Here is an 8,167-nt window from a genome sequence, read left to right as displayed (position 1 = left end):
TGTTACGGTTCTGAGTTTTCATTAGCATGTTGTGTATCGCTTTAGCCCTGCACAATTAAAGGTGTTTTTGTAAGCTTCCACATATTTAGTTAAGTTCATTGATTCATCATATAAGCTGCTTAATTTCCTCCTCCTAATTTACTTGTGTACATCTTGGTGCATTGACTATTTCACACCAGCTTCACTTTCTCTGGGTCTGTAATCTAGTCCTGCCTAGAGGGGGATGTGGTGAGCCAGCACTATGCCTCTAGCATAATCAAGTCAGTTTGCAGTGATGCAGACCTGGCCAAGGTTTTCACTGAGGATCAGGACAGAGGTCTCATTGACCACTAATCTTGCGTTTGTCAACATAAATTTGAGATTCTGGTGATGCCCTGGAGGGTGTACTAACTTCAAAAGACATGGGTGCTATTTGGTTGCGTTGGTCTAGCTGCAGATGTCTGGCAATTGACTGGAAGAGGGGAGGAGAGATAGTCCATAATGGTTTTGTTCTGGTGGTGATGGACTAGCATGGCAGTTTTCAACCTGTGATCCACTGAACCTGCGAGTCTGCAAACTATGGCTAAGAGGTCTGTGAAAGGTTGTCATTACCATAGAACAGTCTGCGAACCTCTAGGGGTTCAAAGACTGTGTCTAAGATTTCCAAAGGGTTCTGCACCTCCACTTGAATTTTTTTAGGGGTCTGCAAATGAAAAAAGGTAGAAAACCATGGGACTAGTGGATACTAGATGTCGTGTATGTGACACATCTGCTCAGTTTTCCGACACTGCTTCTGCAGTTAGTTGAGAATGGGCCTAGCTGACAGCCAAGTGCCAGAGCAGTGTATGGTGTGGTGACAGGTAGGTTGCATGATTTTCTTTCTCCCTTTTTCTCTTCACTCTTCACTTTCTCACCTGGCTGCCCCTATTCCTCCTGCTCCTTTCTCAAGCCTGACCTCCTTTTCCTCACATCCCATGATCTTGCCGTATCCTTCCTATGATGCCCTGATTCTTCCTATGCTTCCCCTCTTTCCCAATCTTTCTTTTTTTCTGTCCTATGCAATTCCTCTTGCCTGCCCTCGAGGATAAGATCTGAGGGAGGAAGTTCTGGTTCTCAACTCAAGCTCTGCCCACAGTCCCAGAATAGCAGGAGCATTGCCAACCCTCAACATTTAAAAATGATGAATCAGGACCCACCAAATTATGAGATTGGCCTAAAAATCACGGTATTTTTAAAATCATAAATTGGGAGCTCTCTTTATTTGCCTTCTGGTGGCACTTGTTTCATTTTTTCAAGCTTTTCTCTGTAACCATGAGAGCTAGAAACTTACTTCTTTAATGAAAGCTGAGATTCTCCTGCAATCTATTGATTGCAGCAGCTGGGGCCTTAGGAAAAACATGAGACTTGCAGTAAAATTTCAGGAAATGGCAACACTGGGATGTTTCTATTAAAATGATCAGAAATGAAATAATTTACAATATAGACTTTAATTCCCTTTCATTTGGCTTCAAAGTAAATACCTAGTTGGGACAAGTGAGGGCAGTTTATACTTCTTTTAGGGTAGTGGCTCCCAACATGGTGCCCGTGCGTGCCATGGTGCCCGCCGGAGCATTTATGTGTGCCCGCCTATTGCCCAGCAGGGGAGAGAAGCCACGGCCCCACATCTCTTCCCCCGACCCCACTCCTGCACTTCAACCCCCTTGTTCCCATCCCAGAGCCTTCACGTCTCCCACACCCCAATTCCCTGCCCCATCCTGGAGCACCCCTCCTGCACCCTGAACCCCTCATTTCTGGCCCCAGCCTGGAGCCCTCACACCAACCTCTAGCCCCAGCCCAGTAAAAGTGGGGGGAGGGGGAAAGCTGGAGTGAGTGGAGGGCGGGGCCTCAGATAAGGGGCGGGGCAGGGGGCTGCCCAAGGATATGGGGTTTTGCGCAATTAGAAAGTTGGAGGGGCAAAGCCTGCTCTTGCAGGAGACGCATTCCCCGCCTCCCTCAGCACCCGGGGGAACCACCTCCGGCCGCCTCCCCTTTGCTCTGGCAGAGCCTTTCCTCTCCCGCCCACACAGGCGTCTTCCCTGGGGGCCCCATCGCCTCTCGTAGGCGCGGTGCGCCCCACAGAGCCCCCTGCTCCAGGGGGCCCCTTTGGCCTCCCTGCTGCCGGCTCTGGTCCCCAGCCCGCGAGGGGATCCGCGGGGCCCGCCCGGCTGTGTGGCGGCGGGAGGGGGCGAGCCTCGTCCTTGGCTCCTCCCTCCGCGGGAGCCTGCTTCTTCCCCAGCCTCTATGTGATGACGCGCCGGTGACTCGCCGGGGCCCTTGGGCACAGGCCTGTTGAGCCCAGCGCCGCGAGCCGGCCCTCGAGCCCGCGCCAGGGTCCTGCAGCGCAGCGCAGAGCGGCTGGCCAGCCCCGGGGGGGCGCCGCTTTCCGCTGCAGCTCGCGCGGAGGGAGCCGGGCGCCACGGGGTGAGTAGCCAGCGGCGCGGCGCGCCCGGGCATCGCAGGGACACGGCTTCCTATCCCCCTGCCACAGCGCAGCCCGTCCGACGTCCCGGGGGAAGGAGCTCGGGAGCAGCGCGGGGAAGGAGAGTGGGCGGAGGGGCGTGAGTGCAGTTGGGCGTTCTGACAGCGAACTTCTTGCGGCGAGCCAGAAGCCCCGCGCCAAACAGGCTTGTGTGTGTATATATGTGTGTGTTGTACATCCAAAGAAGTAGCATACATAAAATCTGGAGGTGCCTGTGTGTGGTTTTTACATGGTTCCGGAAAAAGATCTTTAAAAAAAAAGGGGGAGGGATTTCTTAATCCCCTTTTGTAATTGCAGCTGTTTGATTTGGGCTTAAGCAGACTGAGGGAGAGAGATGAAAAATGTTTCTACTAGGCAGGAAAGGCCTTTTCTCTTTTCGGATGGTATGTATGTAGTTCGCATGAATCTCTGTCCTGGGCATAAATAATACATCCAACAAATACACGATGTACCTTTGTGTGAGATACTTATCAATGTCTAACCTGCCTTCCTCTTTCTGCCTATTGCTCCTCATGGAGGATAATGAAATATAAATATTGGACTTTAAATGGAAATAATTTGGTTGGGGCTTAATTGTGTGGAGGTATTGAAATCTTCATTTGGCTGGTCTGATTTTTTTGTAAATAGCTTACTTTGGAAGCGCATAGTTCTATCAGACATGGGTTTATGGATTAATAATTTGTATTTTCAGGACATAAGTGTTTGGGGGAGAGGAATATACCTTTTATGTGCAGTCGTGTATTATTGAGGTGTCTGATTGGCAAACCAAAATGATTAAGTAGCAATCTCCTCTTCTTCTCTCTGTTTGTAAAGGGAAATGGATTGCCCTGTCTCTGATATTAGTAAACTATTAGCTGTCACACTGGGCCTTTCTTTATGGTTTGCTGAGCAGAGAGAGGAACACTGAAGAATAACTGGAGTCTGAGAAAATTGTGTTGGCGATGCTGGTTTCATAATTGGTTTTGAACAGATTAGTTGTTGAGTGATCGGTAAGTTTTCTGACATCTTGAGGGTTGTGTCAGGCTTTCTCCGTTCCCACTCTCAACCATCAGATTTAATGCATGTATTGCCCGCATGTCTTACAAATATAAATATATTTTATACATTAGAAAAAGTAGGGAGAGAGAGGTGGCTCTATAGAGAGAGGAAGAGGGCAGATTCTGACAGATGACATTGACTGTCTTCTTTTCCTGCCCCATCTGCCTGGTAATTGCAATATGTGTGACGCTGCGGTGTCCGATTTAGGCATTGCCTTTTCTCCTCTTTTTTCTCCCCTGCTTTGGATAATGGGATGGTGTTGTGAGGACCAGGTAGGATACAAACATTGCCATAATGGATCAGAACAAATAGTCTGTCCAGTTTCTGGTGATGATCGGTACCAGTTGATTCAGAGGAATGTCTAAAGCCCCTGTAATGGACAATAACACAGTAAAGAACCTCACTAGTAAGAGTATGAAGGAATAATGATGCTAGTTAATAGCTTGTGGCTCTCCCCAGAGAAGGAGTGGGAAGGGATTTTATTGCTTAACAGTTTGCCAGGCTTTGTCAGTTTTTGCAAATACCAATAACAGAATATAGGGAAGTAGTGTTTGGGAGGAGAAACTTTAATCAGCAGGAAGCTTAAAGTTGCAATAGATGGGTTAGCATTCTTGAGAGAGACATTAGATTATTGTGTAGGGCAGTAAAAGGGAAAATGAAAGGAGGCTAATACCGTTTCTCTGGCTCCTCCTCCTCCTCCTTACTTGCTGTCATTAGAACAGTGGTAGATAGAATAATGTAGGAGTTGAAATATGCTCTGTGGAATAGCTAATTTCAAACGAGGTGGAAAAACACTGTTATGCGCAACCATAGAGTGTGACAAAAAGGAAGCTAAGTACTTGTGCTAGGAGCTGTACTGTTTCTTTACTCATTTCTCAGTATCAGTGAGAATAGTTACAGAACTGGATTCAGATTTTCTCTATCATTCTTTAAGCTTTATATCTCAGCCTGGGGGCATATGACATTTTTACAATATATATTCATGTAACTAAAAAGAAACATTTATGTTTTTATGATTATATCTGCACTGTTTTCAGTGGACTGTGGGTGAAGGGTTCCACCCTATGGTTCTCAGCACAGGATCAGGGCCAGTGAGGCTACTCATCTGAGTAAGACAAGGTGGATTTGGCTCAGAGTTTCAATTCAGGATCATGTTTGTATTTCTCCCATTAGATTCATTGATTGATACATACTGGTAACTTCTCTAGTTCTTTCTATAATTTATTTTTTTTCAGATATCTGGGCATGGCATTTTGCAGATTATTTCATAAAGTGTATTTGTATCTTTGGAAACTTTACAAGCAAAACTAAAGCAAATAAAAATACTGAGACTTACAAAAAGACAGTATTTTCATCTGAAGACTTTTAGTATGTGTACTATTTTATTAGATATCTGTAAAATAACAGTATTTTGCTGCATGGTGTAACATTCCACAGAGCATCTTGTGTCCTTCATCATTAAGGCAAATGGGAGTTACCATACAGGACCAGACCATTAATTAAGTCTGACAGCCTGTTGCTTGCAATGGGCAGTACCTGGCTGATGCTAAAAAGAAAGGTAATTTTCCTCCCCCCTCCATATTGAATTTGTCTAATTATGAAACGCTGAACATGAGGGGAAATGATATATAACAGCTGAACAGTCTAAACACTGTGGCACTACACAGGAATCTAGGAGTTGCTCTGCCACATTAAACTAGTTGTCCATCTAGACTAGTGCCCTTTCACTTAACGTTCTGCAGTACCAGATGCTTCAAAGGAAGGTGCAAGTAACTCTGTGGTGGACAATTACGGAATAACTTTCCCATAAGAGAAATTTCTTCCAAACCCATCAGTCGGTGTTGGTTTATGCACTGAAGTGTAAGTATTTATGTCCCTTATAATTTTTTTTATCCTATCTAGATGTTCTTTTAAATCTATACATGTCTAGTTCTTGTAATATCCTACTAAGCTCTTGGCAGCAATGATCTTGTGGCAATGAGTTTCACAGAATAGTTATGCACTGTGTGTGTAAATAAATCGTTGATTGGTTTTAAAATGTGGTGTTTTTCAGTTTCATGGAGTGCTCTTTGTACTGAGAGAGAAGGAGTTTACGTTATTATTTTGTTGTACTCTATCATGTCCCTTGTTACTGGTCTGCTCTCTAAGCTAAACACTCTTCAATGCCTGTTCATACCGCTAATAATTTTTGTTGCTAGTTTCTGATGCCCTTCTATTTCTGCTTTCTTTTTTTGGAGATAGGATGAAACAGTATTCCAGATGAGGGTATACCAGTGTTATATTTTCAGTTCCATTCTTTATACAGCCTGACACTTTTTCTGCTTTGCATGTCTCAGTGCAGTGAGCTGTATAATGCCACAGTGGTTAGACTGTTTATCTCTGTTATACAAAAGTTTACCTTATATTCGCCCTTTTTCCAAACTACTGCAATGCTGAACAGTTTTTCATAGAGCTGCCCACCCTGTTGTCTAGGTCTTTCGCCTGAATATTTACAGTTTATTTAGCAATGTGGATGAATAGCTAAAATTCTATGCCAACAAATACACAGTAATTCACACTGGAAGAAATAATTTCATCTGCCACTGTGCTGCTCATTTGTCTGGCTTTATTAGAGTTCCGTGGTCTTTTCTAGTCTTTACTTAAATTATTGTCATCTGCAGTTTTTGCCAGTTCACTGTTCACCCTTTTCCAAGACCACTGAAAAGTGTCTTAAATACCAGCCCAGTACAGGACATTGGACCACCCTACTGTTAACTTTTTATTCTGCTGAAAACTGATCATTTAGGTCCCAATCCTGTAAACATTTACACACATTCATAAAGTTTGCAGTTTCTAATCCATGACAGTACTGTACTTTGTTTCTCACTCCCATAACTACTCAGTTACCTTAAGAGTCTCTGGTGTGAGATTTTGTTAAAGATTTTTTTGAAAATCCAATTAAATTATTTCAGCTAGCTGTCCTTTATCCACTGTTTTGCTGAAATGTTAAAGAATTGTAGTAGCTTTTGGAGGCAAGATATCCTTTCACAGGTGATGTGCTGGTTTATCCATATCCTAGTGTGTCCATCTAATTATTGTTTCAGCCAGTTTTCCTAGTATTGAAGCAATAATATAATCTAGCTCTTATATAGTGCCTTTCATTAGTAGATTTCAGAGTGCTTATACAAGTAGGTCAGTAGCATTATCCTTATTTTCCGGTGAGGGAAACTGAGGCACGGGATGGTGAAGTGACTTGCCCAAGGTTATCCAACAGCCCAATGCAGAGCCAGGAATAGAACCTAGGTCTCCTGGTCCGAGTCCAGTGTTCTATCGACCGATCATTGGAACTGAGTTTTGCAAGTATTTATACCTGTGAACTCAGTGGGTCATGAGTAAAGATATTCACATACATATGTTGTGTGTTTTTTTGTGTGTTTGTTTTATTTTTTTGAAGGGTCATATCTGTATACCAGTGGTTCCCAAACTTATTCCGCCGCTTGTTCAGAGAAAGCCCCCGGCGGGCTGGGCCAGTTTGTTTAGCTGCTGTGTCCACAGGTTCTGCCGATTGCGACTCCCAGTGGCCGTGGTTTGCTGCTCCAAGCCAATGGAAGCCACTGGAAGTGGCGCAGGCTGAGGGACGTAGTGGCCGCTGCTTCCAGTAGCTCCAATTGGCCTGGAGCAGTGAACCGCAGCCACTGGGAGCCATGATTGGCTGAACCTGCAGACGCAGCAGGTAAACAAACCGACCCGGCCCGTAGACTGCTGTAGACTTTATTACCCTAAAAGACAGCACAGCAGATTATGATTTCTTTAAAGGATTAATGAAGAGTATTATTTTGGGTTAGAGAGCAGTCTGAGAGATGACTGTTGTGTAGTACAGTTTTTGTTCAGAAACAGGCTAAACAAATCTGAGCTAGAAACATTTGTAGGTTTTTAATTTATTCATAGTCTCTATATTTTAAAGGGGCACTGGTAAAATAAAAATAACTTAAAACCATTTTACTTGGTCTAAATTTGCCTAAATATGGAAACTAAAATAATCTTTAAAAACTCTAGTTTAAATCGTGTGCAGTATGTTTTTAATTTTTGCTCTGCATTAATTTGGGTCAGTGAAATAGACTGTTTACCATAAGTTTCACTTTGTATTTCTCATGCATTACTACCCTGCCACTGTTTTGGTTTCCAGCATTGCAGGGGAATGTTTAAAGATGAAATGGAATTGTTTTAAATGTCTAATCAATCTAGATGTTACAAAAACTAAATATTGCACCGGTGTTACTCATCTGACTCTCGGAGGCCTCAGTCCTGCAACTTCATCCAGGCAGGCAGCCCACTGAATTCCGTGGGACTCTGTGAAGTCCATAGGATTGCTTGCATGGATCCAACTGTAATAACAGGGACTAAGGCAAGGACAGGCAAACTTTTTGGCCTGAGGGCCGCATCAAGGTTCTTAAATTGTATGGAAGGCCGGTTAGGGAAGGGGGTCGTGGCCTGGCCCCCACCTCCTCCTATCCCCCCCCAGGACTCCTGCCCCATCCGACCCCCCCGTTCTCTGACGGCCCCTCTGGGACCCCTGCCCCATCCAACCACCCCTTCTCCCTGTCCCCTGACTGCCCCTGGAACCCCTGTACCTGACTACCCCCTGCCACCCCA

At 44.6% G+C, this 8,167-nt stretch overlaps 1 protein-coding gene across 2 annotated transcripts in view; it reads left to right on the top strand.

Moving 5' to 3' along the window:
* Positions 1–2,023: 2,023 nt before the first annotated feature.
* Positions 2,024–8,167, top strand: part of JAK2 (Janus kinase 2) — a 168,645-nt gene continuing 162,501 nt past the window's right edge. Inside the window, exon 1 of one of the 2 annotated variants that reach the window (XM_032777884.2) lies at positions 2,024–2,439. The gene's annotated coding sequence lies outside the window, so the exon portion shown is untranslated. Of the gene's footprint in view, positions 2,440–2,577; positions 2,647–8,167 lie in introns of those variants that run through there. The other variant, XM_032777893.2, reaches the window with a different exon arrangement.

Source organism: Chelonoidis abingdonii, chromosome 6, assembly GCF_003597395.2.
Source record: "Chelonoidis abingdonii isolate Lonesome George chromosome 6, CheloAbing_2.0, whole genome shotgun sequence".
Lineage (NCBI taxonomy): Eukaryota > Metazoa > Chordata > Testudines > Testudinidae > Chelonoidis > Chelonoidis abingdonii.
The sequence above is the reverse complement of the archived record's forward strand: the minus strand, read 5'-3'. Positions and strand labels throughout refer to the sequence as shown.